Source organism: Equus asinus, chromosome 7, assembly GCF_041296235.1.
Source record: "Equus asinus isolate D_3611 breed Donkey chromosome 7, EquAss-T2T_v2, whole genome shotgun sequence".
NCBI classification, from domain to species: Eukaryota; Metazoa; Chordata; class Mammalia; order Perissodactyla; family Equidae; genus Equus; species Equus asinus.
In genome coordinates, this window is record NC_091796.1 from 102593857 (window position 1) to 102612691 (window position 18835).

The window sequence follows — 18835 nt, forward strand, 5'->3', positions numbered from 1 at the left end:
TGGAGTAATAGAGCATTATTTGAGTTTCATCCAAAATGAAGTGCTTATGTAAAAAAAAATAGTTGAAGAGCTCCCATAATATTAAATTGTTCTGCACTGTGCGTGCCCAAACCCTCGATCCTTTCCAAATTCAGTACTTCACAGTTTTAAGAGCCCTTCATTTTAGAATTGAATGGGGTGTTCTGGGCACGTGCACTGTGGGCCAATTTAGGCTCCCTCGACTGCGCTGATGATGTGAAGAGTGCTCCAGTTATGCGGAGCACAGCCGCAGCATGCATTTGCTGCTTTCATGAGCCCCTTCTGAGCTGGAGTCACACTGGCCTCTGGAGTGTCTGTGCCCATGTGGGTAACTCTGGGGTGGACCTACTCCAGACCTTGAGGCCTCCAGCACATTCTTGTTCTAGTTTTGAACAGAGGCCTGGGTCGCAAGGAGAACTGCATGATTAGGTAAGGGAGTGTGGGGTTTATTTCCACAAGGCCCACCACGATGACATCCCTGCACAGTAGATTTTTCTGTTGTTGGAAGGACAGAGACCGATAGTAATTAAAGTGCTCCCATGTGCCACTTGCAAGTATGTAGACTTGTGCAGGTCTGTTTATGCACAACAACATGGTGCAATAGTCACACAACGTGAAGCCTGAAGCTCAGAGAGAATAGGAAATGTTTCTACAGATATGAAGGACCAGGCCTGGGCCTGGAAACCCATTCTGCCTTATTCCAGTGTCCATGCCTTCTTCACAGCTGGCAGGCAATGTAGGGAAAATCAAGTCTTTGGAATTAGAAATGGAGCCAGGCCTTGAACCAAATCTTCTGACTCTCAGTCCAGAGTTCCTTGTACTTGCAAGAAATTGGTGCCGTTTGCTGACAAAAGAATATTCCTTGGATTTCTCCAACATCAATTTCACCATCATTTTTATTCACAAAGAACAAACAGCTTATAAAGATAGACCATTAGTTACTGAAGCAAGTTCTGCCAAGAGACAGAACCACAGATCGAGATGTATGGATGACCGAGGCACGGGGACAGCATGGGGCTGTCCGAAGTGATGAGGTCAGACAGCTGCCTCGCTCATGTCCATTCTTTTAGTCTCAGCTTCCCTGACCCCATATTCTAAATTAGATCCCTGACCTTCTCTCTCAAAATGCCCCATTTCTCTTCCTTTTTGGATTTCAGGTATCATGCTATGTAAAGTACATGTTTATTTCAGGGACTTTGTTTCATGTCTGTAACGTCCAGGTGGAGGGATTCTAGGGATTCTTCCCTAGAGGGTAGGGTCTGCATGTGTTTGGTTTGAAGGTGGACCTAGGGCCTAGTAGAGAGCCTAGAATACAGTAGAAACGCAACAAGTATGATTTGAAAGGATGAATGGGAATTAATCTCTTTCTTCCACTTCTCCGGTATGGTGGAGGGGAACCTGTTTTTGGACCTAAAGTCCTAAGGCTGGAATTCATATCACATTTTTGCCCTTCTTTTCTGGGTAAATGTGGGCCAGTCTCTTGATTCTTTGGGCCTCAATTTTCTCATCTGTAGAAAGTGAATAATAACACTCCTCTCCCAGGGTGCTGTGAAGATGAAACGCGAGTATCTGCAAAGTGTTCCACCCAGAACTTTGGACTTGGTTACTGTGTACTGGTGTGCTTCCTGGCTCTGCCAAGGGCTCTGTACTCCAGGATTCCCTGTTTCCTGGAGTCTCAGCCATTGGGAGGAAAGGGTTTGAGACAAGGAAAAGGCTTTTTTAGGTTGTTGGTGATGAACCACCGGCTACACAAAGCCTTTGGTGAAATGAGCACAATGGCTGGGTTTATTCAGGTGATGCTCCAATGGGATCCCTCACTGAATCCGCCCTCTCTCCCTTGGGATGGCAGTCACCTGTAGACCAATCATCTTTGGACACGAATAAAGACCTAACCCCAGGGATGGGAGACGCAAAATAAAGATTAAATAAAAGTGAGTCAAAACAGGCCAAGGTCAGCATTAATCTCAGCTACTCAAGTGCTGGACATGGCAGTTCCAGCTTTCCAATGCAACAGCTCAGTTGGTGAGATTATGTGGAAGTATTTATCATTATGTGGCATGAACCCAACATATTGTTTACCAAAAATTGACTCTGCTTTAAAAAAAAAATTGCTTGTTCACCTCATTCTCAGTTCCAGGACATGTGTTCTGCCATATTCCCTTTGTCCCCAGTTCCTCAGTTAGCCAGTGGGTCCTATTGTTCCTGTGATGCGTTCAAACAAATAGACAACGAAGCTAAGAAACTTCCTGTGTTGTAGTCTGTTCCTTGCGTGGTTTGTGCTCAATGGCTCTTTGTTCATGTTCTTCTCTTTGTGTGCCTTGCTTTGCTTTGCACATGTTATTCTCTAAAAATCCTACATTTTTGTCTTCTTCCTGCTGGTCTGGCAATATGGTTAGCATGAGATGCTGGCCCCCTGCATGAACCCAACACCACCGAGGCCATAAAATTAAGGAAGAAGTAAATGGACCAGAACAGGAAATATAAGTATTAAGAGAAATCTTTGGGGAGACTAAAGATGGCTATGATGATCAGAGGATGCCTGTATATCATTTTTAGCAGGATGGTTATAAAAGGGAAAGTTTGCATATTTTATCTTTTCTTTTCTCCACATTACCCTAGGCATATCTCTATTAACCCCATGACCTCTTTGAGGCAGAAAAATAGCAAAGCCAACCCAGTGGTGTTGGGGGTCAGTGAGGAAATACCACTGACCAGTTTGGGGGTGTTTTGGATACAGGTAACAGCAGCACAGGTCAAGGGCCTTCTCCACTGAATGTTTGCATCTCTACTTTCTTCTGTGTCCTCAAAGGACGGAGGGAGGGAGAAAACTTCTTTGGGAAGAACCATGCCTGGAGAGAAAGACAGAAAGCTGCTGTGGGGCTTTGGGTTACAAAATAAATGGAGCAGCCAAGCCCAGACTTGGATATCAGAGATCTTTATCTGAGGACACATGTGTCACTCCTTAAACTCTCGAGGAGGATGGAAGTGAGGACAATAGGAGCACAGCCACAAAGAAACTCCAAGCCTCACACACAAGGACATTGGGATCATGTTGCAGAAATAGGCAGTTACAAAGCATAAACAAGTGGAAATACTAGCTATAAAACATATAATACCGGACATAAAAAATTTAGGAGGTGGAGCAAAAAACATAAACAGTGTTGAAGAATAAATTAGCAAGCTAGATCAGATTGAAGAATTCTCTATGGAGCAAGCAGATATGAAGAGTTAAAAACTGTAAAAGAAAAGTTAAAATAAATGGAAGCCATGAGCACACGTCAATATAAATATAATAGACAATCATAGAAGGAGAGAAAAAATAAAGACAGGAGAGGAAATATTTGAAAAACAATAATGACAGAACAAAAGAAAGAAAAAATCATACTAAAAGCTCTTATGGAATGTCAAACAGAATATATAAGAGAAAAATCATACTTAACATAATTATACTTAAGAACACTGAAGAAAAAATTAAAAAAAAAAAGCAACAAGCTCACAGAGAGAAAGAAGAGATCACTTATACAGAAATAACATTCAGATTAAAGTCTTATTTTTCCATAGCAACACTGAATCAAGAAGGGAGTGGAGAAATATTTTTGAAATGTTGAATGAAAATAATTTTGTGTTTAAATTTTATACCCTGCTAAACTGTCTTTTAATGTCAAGACAATATAATCATATTCTTAAGCAAATAAGGCCTCAGAAGACTGACTATCCAAACACATTCTCTTTGAAAACATTTTTGGAAGAAGGACACAGTAGAAGGCTTTGAGGAAAATGAATACCAAGGGTGAGTATGTAACCTTGTACACTATATCTTGCATGTGTGTGCATCTGCGTGTGTGTGTATGTGTGTATTTAAAGCAATCTCCAAAAGGAATCAGGTGAAGAAGGTGCTCCCCTGCATAATAAACATGGTCAAAATTCTACGTAATATAGCATAATACCAACACGTTTCCTGGGATGGAAAGAAGTAAGGAGTTAGGGGAGGTGTCTGCACAACTAGAGAAAGGAGAAAACAACCTGTACACTTCTTATTCTGAGGAAAGATACTGATCCTGGTTCTCTCTGATTTACCCACCACCCTGAAGCCCAGTTTCTAATCCTGCCTTCTCTACTTTATGGCTGAGTAAACTGTGGGATATTTCTCAGACTCTCTGATCCTTAATTTCTTGCTTTCAAATCCTGGATGATAAAGCCCACCATGCATGCGAGGTTCTTTGTGCAGTTTTGATGTAGAGTATGGCCTTTTCTACACAGTTGCCCTGGACACTGTGCAGATGTTGGCCCTTAGTGCCTACAGGTAGAAAACCATCATTTTTGTTGGTGCAAATGTAGCTTATGCTTCATCTCCTTTCTCTCCCAGAACTTGCCACAAGGAAGGTGACAGCAAGATATTCTTGTCTTTGGGGGCTAATGTAGCTTAGGAGTGGAAAGAGGTAAATCAGATGTGGAAATCAAGTTTCTCCCACCTATTTATATTTTATAAATACGATCTTCAAGACTTTGCAAACTGTTGCTTTTTCAACCCAATACACATAAATATGGCTCAAGAGATCAGGGCTCCTGCAGGGCCATTAATTACTCAGTTTGTTCCCTGGGAGTAAAGCACGGGCACTAAACACATGTTCATTAGGACATCTTAATTGGAAACAAAAATCAGCACGCATTAAATCATGCCGCAAACATGATTTTAAAAGAGTAAAGCATGCTGGTCAGTTTCCATTTGGATTTTGTTTTATTTCATTTTATTCTCAATTCTCCCAAAGGCCAGGCACAGCAGTTTCATGATAAAAAATAATGGCCTGAGAAACCTCCTTCTGTAACATCCCCACGGCTGTGTGAGTTTGCATAACTCAAATGTGTCTGGAGGGACCCATTTTTTCCTCTGGCCCTGCTGAGAGTGTTGGGGTGCCTGCACATGGGTGTGAGTTGGATCTCCTAAACTGCTACCCTGGGATGCCCGAGAAGATGGTCTTTGGGGAACAACGTGTTCCTTTTTTCTTCTCTCCTTTATTGCGTTTTTTCAAGTGACAGAATTCCAAAGTTCCCATCTCCTAGTCTTAGATGTGAGACTAGGGGACCCTAGAACAAGTTTTTATTTTTACAAAGAGAGTATAGCAACTCGCCACTGCCACGTGTCTTTCTATTGCTGCCATGTATTTTACTCAGGATCCTGGAATGACAAAAGGTTCGAAATGCGATAAAGGACATCAATTGGATTTGGACACAAAGAGGTGTGCGGAGAGTCCTCCTTTCTCTTGGCACTTTTGTCTTTATTCTTTGATTAAAGTCTTTTCTCTTACTTACATCCCCCATTAAGATGTCTCAGTGTCATTTAGGGTGTTAATTGAGAGGAGGTTTAAGCTCATCAAAGCGATTATAAGTGATAGTTAAAAATTTCTATATATGGCCTGTGCTGGAATCGGCACGGTGGGGTGCCATTTTTTCTTTTATCCAACTGACATTGGTAATAATAGATGAAATTATTACTAAATCGCAGCTGCAGAGATGATATCATGATTTTTTTTGTGTGTAATCTTTGATGAAAAATTAATTTTTGAGAGGGATAATTTAAAATGATTTAAATAGTATTATACTGAAGTCCTTGCCGGTAATTAACACCAATCTTGTCAGAAGTGAAACCACTTTTGCAGCTGTTTCTAAAGATACCTACAGTATTTGTAACTTTTCTGTGAGTAAAATTATAGTGTTTGGACTTTATTTTTACTGCACAAGGACCATTAGAAGAAAAAGGCGTCTGATAAAAACCTTTATTCTTTGAGGCCCAAATCCTGTTCTGTGTTTGAGGCCCCACTCCCATGGTAGTTTAATTATCTTTAGTGTGGACCAGGGCAAGAGTGGGTCTTTATTTTCCCTTTTTAAACACATTAAAGTGCTTACAGCAGATACTGCGTACACACATCTCTTTAGTCCTTAAATATTAGTTACGTAAGAACAAACAACCTGATATGCACAAGATTTAATTGACAGAACAGATGGCTGGTCATAAATGTTCGTTCATCTTCATCAGTGACTTGACTTTCTTCAAAATCGACTTTCATCACAGTGGCAAAAGCATTCTAACCAGAAATAGCTGAAAATAGATTTTTCTTTGCTAGTTTCTTTGTACTTTAAATGACAGAAGTGAGGAAGTGAGGCGTGTGTGTGTGTTTGTCCTATATATAAAGACCTGCAGGAGAGGCTAAAAAAAGAAATATAGTGAAATTTAAATAGGAAAAAAAATGAATGAGGAAACGGGAGACCTGCATATTCTTCTGTGTCTGAGTTTTGCTTTCTTCTTTTTTAACGTGCATGCTGATTTTTTGACAAGATATATGGCACTAGATATTCATGCCAGTTGCAGTATGTGTCAGTTCGTAATTTTTCTTTCCCTCCACTTTTGTGCTGAGAAGGAGAGGGAAGGAAGAGAGAGGGGGAAAAGGAATGAGTAAGGGGAAAATGAAGGCAAGGGCGGGATGAGAGGTGAAAGATGACACAAAGACTTCGAAAATTGTTAGACTGGGTATCTGTTCATTAAAATTGGAGCTACAGCTTTAGCTTCTGCTGTGGGGGCAACTTTATCCCACTCGAAGGCAATTGTCACTCCTGTATGCTTCTATTAGGGAAAGAAAGAGAAAGGGTAACAATGAAATGTCCTTTTGCAAGCAGAAAAGCCAGTTTATTGGTGGAGGTGTGGTGTGCTTGCCTGTGAAATTTGCAACAGGGAGATGCCATCAGATAAGTTTGCAATATGGAGATGCCATCAGATAAGATCATCTCACCCTGTAATCCGGGATGGTTTCCCTTTGAGCCTCAGGTGACTCTGTTTACACCTCACTGGCCAAAAGGAGGGGGCCTTTAGGAGTGAGAAGACTTGCCCATGCAGGATGTTAAATTGGGGCAGGCAAAGAAACCAGGGTGCCATTTTTGCAGCTGTGAACATTAAAAATATATATCTTACTTTAAGTTGACTTTCTGAGTGCTTCCCTGTGCCAAGCGCATTGCAGGCATTAGCTAATTGAGTCCTGGTATAAAACCCGAAGAGTGGGGTCCATTATCTTCCTTCTGTCCATGAAGAAAGAGAGGCTTGGAGAGGTGAGCAAACTGCCCAGAACCACGTGGTTCACAGCAGCAGGACTGGGATGCAAAGGCAGCCCTGTTGGAAGGGAAAGCCTGTGTCTGTCCACACCCTTCCACTCCCCACTGCCCCGGACTCTCTTCACAGGTGAGGATAGGATTGGGGCCCCTAATTGTTTCTTCCATGGCAGGCTGGCTCCTGTAGGGAGGGGAAAGTGAGAGACGGGAGATCGGAGAGCTCCTCCCAGCACTGCTGCCCCCCTGCCATATGGTCACTCAGGATCTGAGGTTCGAGAGGGCAGCCTCAGGCCTGGCATGTCCACATTAAATCCTAGTGCCTGGCACAGGGCTGGGGCCGGAGAACGTGCACAGCAAATGCTGGTGGAAGAGCTGACGGGATTCACTTCCCCTCTGGAGCTCCATGACCACCCAGGCTCCTCTTCACTTTGATCTCTGGTCCTAGAACCCACAAAGTTTAGAATTAGAAACTCAACCTCTTAATATCGTTCAGAACCACGCCGCAATGTCATCAGCTTCCTGCAGCTGGAGCTCCTGCAGCCAGGTGCGCCTTCGTTCGGAAAGTGTATTCACGTATACAATAACTGTCACCAGATTTTATTTTAATGATTTGTTTCCAGGTGGGTCTCTCCCACCAGACTGTGAGTTCCCTGATGGCACAGACCAAGAGTTTATTTACTTATGCATTTATTGAGTTAATTTATTCATTCAACAAGCATTTCCTAAGGACGTATCAGCTATCAGGCCTTGTGCTTGGCACTGAGGACGCAAAGATAGACAAGCTAGTCCCTAGTCTCAAATCGCTCATAGCCTGGTGGGAAACAGACTAGTAATAGGTAATTGCGTGAATAAATTCCTGAATAAATAACAAAGGAATTAAATCTGATATACCTTACCGGAGAGGTTGGCCAACGTTCTCTGCAAAGGGACAGACAGTAAATATTTCAGGGTTTGCAAGGCATGAGACCCTGTGGCAACTACTCACCATTGCCATTGTAGCTCAAAAACAGCCTTGGACAGTCCATAAGCAAATGGGAGTGACCATGTTTCAATAAAACTTTATTTATAGAAACAGGCAGTAGTCCACAGACTGAAGTTTGCTGACCCCTGCCCCAGGGCCTAGGCCTCATCCACTGTAAAGACAAAATACGTTGAGATGAGTCCTATTTCCAAGTGTGTGTGTGTTGGCTGGGGTGGGATTCCTTTCGATCTTTATGCTACTAAGGGCAGGTCGCCTATCTGTCCATTAGGATTTGCAAAGGAAATGAGGATGAGGATTGAGACAGAGGAGTTTCACCTGGTCACAGACCTCTGTTCTTTATTCCCCCTGGGGCTCCCGCAGTCCTGAGAAAACTTGCAGGAAGGCTCATCTCTTTGGCAAGGCTGGAGGGTGAGGCAGGCATGGGCAGAGCAGAGCGCAGAGCCGGGCCAGCCAGCAAGCCCAGATCCTGCATATCAATCAGTGCCCCTGTGAGAGCACTCCATTGGCTGCAGTAAAAACCTGGGCAGGCCTCGTGCCCCTGGCTGCTTCTGATGCGTGTTGCCTTTTACACGTATGCTTCCAGAGGAGGATGCAGCATCCTGGAAGCTGAGAAGTTTGGTCTGTCTTCACTTGGGTGGTCAGAGCTCTTGGCAAAGGGGCCCCAGTTCACCTCTCTGACCATCAATCCAGTAGGTCATGGCCCTTACATACGTGTCCACGCTTTTAGGACGTCAGGTTGGGCTAAGGGACATGGCTGGCTACAATGTGGGACTTACACAGGACTGGAAAAGGATGACAGGTGATTAACACAGGCATTCACACATAGATGGGTGTCTAGATTGCCCTACTAATTTTAGGTACTTTTGTTTCCATTTCACAGATAAGGCTAATGAGGGTCGGAGAGCTATGACAGCAGGTGGAATATCCCGCCCATCCAGGTCTTGTGGACTACAAAGCTAATGCATACCCAGTTTCAGGGTCCATTAACGTCCCTTCCAGTCCTGAATGATTTAACCAGCCTTCAACACTCTGTTCACAAACACTTCCTTCTTGAAGCCCTCACTGATTGCCCCCGAGTGTACAGGCCTCATGTCACCTGAGTGCCCAAAAGACTTTATCTGGCCTTCCAGAGGTGCACGTCACCATCCGTCCTATGTTCCTGGTACGCGTGTACAAGCTGTCTCTCAAATAAGATGAGAGTGCCACAGAGCAAGGTGCTTGTCAGTCCATCCCAGTACCCACCACAGCACAGTTTTTGACACGAAATGAGCATGCAGGGCATGTGTGTAGAGTAAGTGAACAAAAGAAGGAAGGGATTAAATATAAAAATCAAGCAGATAATGGGTCTCCTAGCCCCTTCACATCCGCTCCGCACCCCAAAAGAACTGATTCCGCTTGAAGAGGAGAGGAAGAAGGCTCATAGCAGAATGGTCATCAGAAGGGCCGGTGGGGCTGGGAGGAAGCGATGGCCAACCTGGTTTCGGATCTCGGCTCTGCACTTAGCAGCCTGGCGTGTGTGAGTGAGTGTGGGTGGCCTTCGGACCTCCCAGGTCCTCGTTCCTCATTTGTCATGAAGGATCATGGCCACTTTGGAAACTCAACTAAATGATGAAAGTAAGTGCAGGCCTGGGAAATAATTGCTAATCCATGGGATTATGAACTTGTCTTGGTGGCTCCTGGACCCCAGATGGGAAGCTCCATGAGAGCAGGAAATGTGTGGTTTGTTCATCACCATATCCCGGAACCTAGCAGAATCCTAACCTAAAATAGGGCTCAATAAATCCTTGTCTTGAATCAAGGAATTAATAAGCTGCTTGTTTGTATGTCCTGAGATCACTCCCAGGCCAGGGAGGCCGGCTGCCGTTGGTCCCACCCAGCATCCCAGGCAGGCTGCGTGGCCTGTTGCTGCCCAGCCTTTCACACCAAGGCCCAAGGTCATAGAGGCAGCCCTGGGAGAGGGGTGGGCTGAGTCTGTGCAACTCTCACCCTCCCCTGGGGCCTCCACAGACTGTGGGAATACTGCTGAGGACCCGCGGGGAGCAGCCTGGAATGATCGGCTGTCTCAGGCTGACTCCCTGAGGGCGAGAGCTCTGCCAGCGCCTGGGTCAGACTTGTTCACACAGGCTGGCTTTGTCCAGAGCCTCAGCTGGGCCCATCTTCCCCGGGGCTCCCACTGGGCACGGCGTCTGCTTCTGGTTTTGTTGGGTCTTGTACCTTCAAAGGGGCCACACTGTGAGCAGATGCTGCACCCCGCCCCCTCCTCGCCCCCATGAGTGCCTGGCGGGGCTGTGCAGATACAGGCCTCCCTGTGATTGGAGTGGGGTGGGGCCCAGATGGGAGCTGAGCCCACGGAGATTAGGCCCCAAGAGGGTGGATTAATCATTCCAGCCATCACCCCAGTGAGGGTAGTGTGACTCAGACTGAGCAAACAGTATTGCCCACGGCGAGCTGGCGGATGTTTGTCACATGGGCCCAGATCTCCCCACTCTCACACTCAGGTGTGTGTGCTCCCTGGTCTTGTGGCCTGTTTACCACCTTTCCAGTTGGGACAGTGCAGGGCATGCAGTAGGCACTCAGTGACTATTTGCTGAACGATTCTGCAGCCGTATTGTGGGTTTGATTTTAAGATCACACCCACTTGTGGACATGTCTCAAACAGACTAAGGATTCGGATGAATTTTTCAAATACTACTTGAATTTACAAGGAACCAGCCAACTGAGAAACGTCCCAATGGGTTTGTCTGTCAGAGCAGGGGTTGTCAACCTTGGCTCGATTGATTTCGGGGGGCTAGGTCATCTTTGTTGCGGGGGGCTGTCCTGTGCCATGTTGTGGGATGCAGCAGCATCTCTGGCCTCTGCCCACTAGATGCCAGTAGTATCACCTGTCCAGTTGTGACAACCAAAAATGTCCCTTATATCCCCTGGGGGGCAAAATGGCGAGGAGCATTGCTCTGGAGGAATTTTCTGAACTCCTTAGGAAGGATGCACTCATTTTGAGAACTGTACCTCTTGGTGTGCCTTCAGCCGGGCCTTTAGGGCTGGGTCAGGATGCTCAGTGGAATCCTGTAAGCTGTCCCTAACATGAGACAGATTTAAAGTGATAGATTTAAGAGACAGTATACACTGCCCCAGAACACCCATGCCCCCTGCCTTAGTTTCTGTGTTTTCTCTGCTCTGAGTTTTCCTCCTTCCTGCCTTCTCTCCTCCTGGCCTGTGGAAGTCCTTCTGGTTCATTTAGGTCCAGCTCTGATCCCATCTCTTACATCAGGTTGTTACCAATCCCGGTGAAATGCCACTTCTTCTCTATGCTCTAGTTGTCTTTAAAACTCCTCTTTGGGGGCAAGCCTGGCGGTGTAGTGATTAAGTTCATGTGCTCCGCTTCAGCAGTCTGAGGTTTGCGGGTTCAGATCCTGGGCACGGACGTACACACTGCTCATCAGCCATGCTGTGCTGGCGTCCCACATACAAAATAGAGGCAGATTGGCACAGATGTTAGCTCAGGGCCAATCTTCCTCACCAAAAATAAACAAACAGAGGTGCTGGCCCCGTGGCTGAGTGGTTAAGTTCGCGCGCTCCGCTGCAGGCGGCCCAGTGTTTTGTTGGTTCGAATCCTGGGCGTGGACATGGCACTGCTCATCAGACCATGCTGAGGCAGCATCTCACATGCCACAACTAGAAGGACCCACAACGAAGAGTATACAACTATGTACCAGGGGGCTTTGGGGAGAAAAAGGAAAAAATAAAATCTTAAAAAAAAAATAAATAAATAAATAAAATAAACAAACAGAAAAAACAAAAAAAGCCCCTCAACTTTAGCATTGATTCCAGACTTCCTTGTATCAGTTCTTACTGAATGTGGGACAAGAACTTTTGTGCTGAGATCCAGATTGACCATCAAAGGGATGACATGGAGATCCTTTAGTTGGTATTAACAATCGTTATTTTGAAGCTTCTTGCAGCAGTAGATTCTGTGACCCTGAGCTCAAGGGCTCTAATTTGGTGAAGTATGGAGATTGGTCCATAATAAATGTCCAATAACACGTATAAAATTGAACTGAATTGTCAGTCTTTCTGAGGTTTGAACATACACTTCTGTTTCCATAAATTGTCTGTAAACCAGGATAAAAAGGTGTACCTCATAGCACCACTCTGAGAATTAATGAAATGAGGCATGTTGTGGGAGGCAGAAATCTAAGATGGCACCCCAGATTCCTGCTCCCTTGTGTACACTCCCTGTGTAGCTTCTCCTATCAAGTGTATGAGACTGCTGAACATGACGGGATGCCACTCCTTTGGTTATATTGTATTATATGGCAGAAGGGATTATGTGGATGTAACTGAGGTCCCTCATGGCTTGACTTTGAGTTAATCAAAAGTGAGATTATCCTAGGTGGGCCTGACCTCATCAGGTGAGCCCTTAAGAGACAAGAAACAGCAGCAAACGCTCTTCAGTTGGCCTTGAAGAAACACTCACATTGTGAACTGCTTCTGGAGGGGCCCCATGGCAAGGATCTGAGAGTGGACTCCAAGAGCTGAACATGGTCCCTGGCTGACAGCAAGCAAGAAAACAAGGATCTCAGTCATGCAGACGAAAGGAAACAAATTCTGCCAACAACCATGTGAGCTTGGAAGAGAACCCCAAGCCTCAGATGAGGCCTCAGCCCAGCTGACACCTTGATTTCAGCCTGTGAGACCCTGAGCAGGGAACTGGTTACACTGTGCCCAGATTCCTGATCTGTAGAAACTGTGAGGTAATGAATGGGAGTTGTAGGTCACTTTGTTTGTGATAACTTGTTACGCAGCCATAGAAAATCAATACACGTATAAAGGGCTTACACATGGTCCAGTATAGACTAAGTGCTCAATGAATGACATTGTTCTCATTGCTCTCCTCCTTTTCCTCCTCCTCCTTTTCTGTAGAAAGTACAAAGCTCCATCCTCAAACCAGACGGGCATGAAATACAGCTATATTTTCCCTCCTACATTAGTCTGCTAGGGCTACCATAACAAGGTACCACAGACAGAGGGTCTGAAACAATGGAAATTTATTTTTTCACAATTTCGGAGACTGGAAGTCTGAGGTCAAGGTGTCTGCAGGGTTGGTTTCTTCTGAGGCCCCTCCCCTGGCCCTGTAGATGGCGATCTCCCTGCATCCTCACATGTCTTCCCTCTGTGCCCGCCTGCGTCCAAACCTCCTCTTCTTATAATAACACGAATCCTATTGCATCCGGGCCCACCCATATGACTTCATTTAACCTTAATTACCTCTTGAAAGACCCTGTCTCCGAATACAGTCATATTCTGAGGTGCTGTGGATTGAGACTTTAATATATGAAATTTGGGGGAACAGTGCGTAACACCTCCTAAGGTTTGAGTTAATTTCTATTTCAGGCAATTTAATCTCAGCATATGCAAAGAGTCCTTCTCTGTCATCCTTTTCCCTATCTTAGGTCTTGGATAAATCTTCAGGTCTTATTTGTTCCATGGGTTCCATCTCTGCTCCCCTCAGTTTCATGGAAACCTTCTTGTGGTCAGACTGGGTGCAGGGAGTTGGTGAGGCTGACCAGGGCCCCCAGTGAAGGCCTAGGCATTCCAGGAAGCCATTTATTCTGTTGAGTCCTAGCATTTCCCTGGGGCTCCACATAGAATAGAAGGCCAAGCTGTGTCTATTCTCAGCTTCCACAAACCTATGTGTGGGTGGGTGACCTGGTCCTCTCTCTTTGGATCCCCCAGTGTCTACACCTTCATCTCTTCCTTGCATCTTCCTTCTCTCCTAGGCTGGGGTCAGGAGGCCAAGAGGGAGAAAGCTGTAACTCCTCCAAGCCTTCCTGCCTTTGTCTATATCTCATTGTCTCCCTAAGGATCTAGGCTTTGGGAAGACCAAAGGCGGGGAAACACAAGCAGCATATTTTATTTCTGCCTTGATGCTCTCTACCTCTGAAGCAATGAATACAAGATGAGTCTGGCTGTTCGAAGATGGTGGAGGGGGAATTTCCAAGGAGAAAAGAAAAAGAAAACTTTAGTTCACATTTCAGAAAATACTATCCTGTCTCATATTGCTTAAAGCTCAGCCCAGGGTTTCTATCACAGCTGTTTTTTCAAATATTCTGTTCCATTGTCTCCAGGAGAGTTCCTTCAGTTGTTAGATACGATACTCAAAGGTTTGATGGGGCAACAGAGTTGAAGAAGCTGGCGAGCTTGCAAAATTTAAGACTCCTGGCAAAACCCAAGACTAGAGTTGACGCCTTCATTGAGTAATGGTCTCTCAGACAATCTGCCTTGGGTGCTTGAAGAGAAGTAAGTGCATTTAAATAAATATATTAAGTCAGAATTAGGTCAAAAACACTTTTAGAGAGAACACGTGATAGGAATGTACACAAAATGGTTTTAAAACATTTGCATTCTAATTTGGGAGCCAGCTGGATTAACTTCATGTGTACTGGGCACTCTATAAATTCCTTCTATTTTTCCTATTGGTCTGATAGAGCTTCCATCTTCTTCACTGAGTCTTCAACTCTATGCACAGGGATTGGCAAAGTGGTGGTCACTTGCCTGAATTTCCACCAATCATAGATCCTCACATCCTTGGCCATCAGATTGGTTGCATGTGGGCATGTGACTCAAACCAATCTGAACCTTCTTTTGTGATTTCTTAAGATGGAGATTTGTGTGGGTGAAGGTAGGGTAGGTAAGTGGGAGGTGGGGAGAGAAGGGAAGATCTCTGATCTGTAAACTGTGAGGATCTAAGACCAGGAGTGTCTGTCAGCCATGGTGTTAGCCTCATGGAGACAGAGAGCTTGAGAGCATGAAACCAACTTGCTGAGCAAATCAGAAGCGGAGAGAGAAAATTCTGATGGAATTCTCATCCCTGATCCTGCTTGAACTCTGGGCACCCCACATTTGGGTTATATGAGCCATAGATACCCTATTTTGCCTAAGCTAGTCTTGGTTGTGTTTTTGTTGCTTATAAACAAAGTCAATCTTGACCAAGGAAGAATTATGTCTCAGCATCAAGGTAACGCAAGGCAGGGGAAGGCGATGAGCTCTAAGTGCCCCATCTCAGACAGACTTGGGTTCAGACTTGATGCCCTGGTGCTCCATTTGTCATCTCTGTGAACTTGGGCAAGATATTCAACCTCTCTGGGCCTTAATTTACAGAATGGGGAAATTAGGATAATAAAATCCCTTCTGAATCTGAAGGATGTTTGGTTTGGCATTTTTTTCCCCACTCTCCATAATCAGTGCTCAGAAACTTTGCCTTAAAGCCAATTCATTCATACTGCATGTTTATTTTTGCTTATCTTTTGAAATTCTCAATCCCACGAACATACATTGCAGACGTCCCATTACAATGTCTCCTTCCCTTGACTAAGGCATGTCACAGAGTGAGCGTGTGATGCAAGATGTGACAATCGATATTCTTCCAAGGACTTTTCACCCTAGAGAAGAAGAGGGGTCATGGAGCAGCCATCTTCCCTGACACATGGAGAAAGTCTATATCTCATAGGAGAGAAGAGTGCTGAGCAGTAGCAAAAAAGAGAGAAAGAGTTTGATGACATGGAGTACTGCCACCACTGAATCCAGTTTCATCCTGAGCTAGGAACCCATTAAGCATACACATTGCTTTCTTCAAGCTACCTTGTATTGGGTTTTTACCATTTGTACCTAAAAAATTTCTAATACCAGGTGGCCAGATGTCTTTATTTGCCTGGGAGAGTCTTGTTTTCATGCCTTTTATCGTGGGGTAGTTATTAATATCGTCTAACTTAATTCTCAAAAGCATCCTGGTTTGGATAATGAATTTTGTGTTTTTCACCTGGTGCATGTGTGCCAATACAGCGTTCATAAATGATGAGAGAATCATATATCCTCAGAAAAGTTAAGGTAAAAGAAGAAGAGGAACTGAAAGACTTTATAGAGAGGTGAGCTGCTGTTTCCTCAGCACTCAGAGGGGAACAGAGGGTGGGATGACGGGAGGGAAGGAAGGTGGGATGGGAGGAAATTATGACAGAGGAATGATCCTGAAGATGATTGATTTACAGCACTCCCCTTGGCTCCCTGCCTTTAGGGGGTTACCTGGAAGGGAAGTCTCCCCACTCTGCCATCTCCTTGATGTCACTTCTATGTCCAGTCCCTTCCTGGGGATTCTATGTCCTGGAGAACCCCAAAAGTGCTGTTCCTTAGGAATAATCAGAATGCTCACCACACCCAGTCCTCACTTTCTAGTTAGAGATGGCTGGTGCTGGCTGAGTTTCTAAAGGAGTGCAGCAAAGGGCCATCCATGAGCATCCTCTCTTTTTTTTGAGGCACTTTCTATTCATCACCTATTTTACAGGGAACGACAAGGGTGAGCAGTTTACAAGAACATTATTTTAACTGTGGATTTTGCTCTGTGTCTTCCAATTTTCTGACTTCCCTCTTGGCATAGGTCAAGGTGACATTTTTATTCCCCCCAGTGGTGAAACTAACTTCAAACAAGAATGAAAAATGCCAGAATCAAATTGGAAGTAAAAGGATCCAGAAGATGCTACCTCCTGAGCATAATGGAACATGGATGGCGCCTGAAGAGTTCTTTGCAAAGTTCTGAAGAAAGCAAAGATGTTTCGAGGACATGTGCAGCCTACAGTACTCCACAGAGACTGGAGCCCAGTCTTATGAGAGAATGCCAATTTGAAGAATTTGGAATAAAGAATTACTCAGAAATAGAAACTGTTTTGGCAGAGTTGAAATGTTATATCAGTACAGAACGACTTCAAAATTAATGGGCAGAATTCAATTTTGTTCATATGCATGCTCCAGTTTGGGACGAGAGTCAAGTGGAAGGGCTACGTGAGGCTTTCAAAGGCTTTGGATTTCAGACAAATCTTCCTTCCCACAAGTTAGAATTTAGAGATGAGTTTGGCCAAAGCACTATGTGTATTACACAAGTATGCATGAGTTCAGACAATGGCAGTGACCAGTAGGGACAATTTCCACAGCACCCAGGTCTATGGAACATCACTTGAGGCAATGTGTCAACCAAATTATTTTCTGGCCCATATCACAACGTCGTGGAGTCTGGAACCTAGTCCCAAGGCTGCTTAATTTGCCAGGGAAATGTGCTGCGCCCTTGTAAATGCGGAATAGCAGCGAGAATCCTGTGTCTGAATCCTGTATCTGTATCTGTCTTTCTCTATCCATGTCTATATCATCTGATGATGTCTACACACCCAGACACACTCAGAGCCCCCAGTCTGGTTCAACAAGCACTCACTCAGGACCCCCTCTGCGTGAAACTTTGTGCTGGGCTCTGGTGCTTCAGTGAGGAAGATGTCCTGGCTCTTTCCCCCATGTGTCTACAATCTCTTCAATGCTAAATAGAGGAGCAAAAGTACTGACTACCACATTTGGAGAGCCCATTGGCATTTGCGACACTTGCATGTCAAACAATCCTGTGAAGAAGAAAAGAGTTGTTCTTCCCACGTAGAAAGGCCAAGTAACAAATTCAAGGTTGCCCAGCCATGTAGAAGCCACATCTCCACCTCCCGCCTCTTCTTGTCACTTTTAACCATCTCACTTTTCTGTCTGACATTTTAAACTCCAGTAAGTGAACCTTCCTAAGAGTGGATATAGTGATGAAAAATTAAAAAAAAATAGAAAGTAAATCCTTTAGTGCTTTGTACCATGAAAATACACATGGACAAAGGGAAGCACGAGTTTCTTTCCCCTGTGGTTAATATTGTGACTTTAGATCTTGGGGACCATTTTAGTTTGAATTTGTTTCTCCTTTAAGCTTTCTGAGACCATTTTTGAGGGCCAATTGCCTGGTCTAGTCTTTCTGTCTATCCTTCCTTCCTTCCTTCCTTCCTTCCTTCCTTCCTCCCTTCCTCCCTTCCTTCCTTCCTCCCTTCCTTCCTTCCTTCCTTCCTTCCTTCCTTCCTTCCTTCCTTCCTTCCTACCTTCCTTCCTTCCTTCCTTCCTTCCTTCCTTCTCTCATCCATTTACTTATTCATTCAACAGATATTTACTGGCTGCTCCTCTGTGACAAGGATTATACTAGGGGCTGGTGATTTAGAGACAAATTAAATACACTCTCTGTCCTTGAGGGGCTCACAGTCCTGTTGGGAGACAAGGTATAAACTTAAGAGATGGTGTGATAAGCACCTACCAGGGATGTGCAAATAGGTAAGAGGGTGATACATCCACTGAGAGGCTGTGGGGGGCTTCACAGAGGACATTTAGTATAGCCTGTAGAGTGGGTGTAGGAAGGAACCCAGACCAAGTGGACTGCCACGCCAGCAGGTGAAGCTGCTGGAAAGTAGCCTCATGGGAATTATCAGCTCCTGGTGAATGATAGACTCATCAGCCAGGATGGCTGCAGGAGGAAGGAGTGCATGCCAGTGGCCTCTAGTGATACAAGCCTTGGCCGGTGGCCAGAGGGGACCCATCCTCCCAAATCTGGGGTTATTGAAGCTGTTCAGTGGGCATCCCTGCTCCCCATATCTGTATACCTATATATGTATATACATATATGGACTTGTATATATGTGCATGTGTGCATGTGCATGCACGCACGCACACACACACACCTATACAATCATACAAATAGGTGGATTTTTTAACCCAATTTTAGCACAGGATGCATATTTTTCTCCATCTTGCTTTTGTTATTGAGCCATCCATCTTTGAGAACATCTCCATCAGCAAAAATAGAGCGGTCCCATTTTAACAGCTATGGAATGTTCCATTGGATGGCTA

General features: G+C 44.8%; 1 long non-coding RNA gene across 8 annotated transcripts in view; it reads left to right on the forward strand.

Annotated features, from left to right (window-relative positions):
- LOC123286896 (uncharacterized) overlaps window positions 1-17705 on the forward strand; it is a 98305-nt gene extending 80600 nt beyond the window's left edge. For 7 of the 8 annotated variants that reach the window (XR_011504780.1, XR_011504776.1, XR_011504774.1 and 4 more), the window contains 3 exons: window positions 1-14395; window positions 15938-16020; window positions 16527-17705. The exon at window positions 1-14395 is cut by the window's left edge. This is a non-coding gene — a long non-coding RNA (uncharacterized lncRNA). The remainder of the gene's footprint in view (window positions 14396-15937; window positions 16021-16526) is intronic. The other variant, XR_011504775.1, reaches the window with a different exon arrangement.
- Window positions 17706-18835: the final 1130 nt, after the last annotated feature.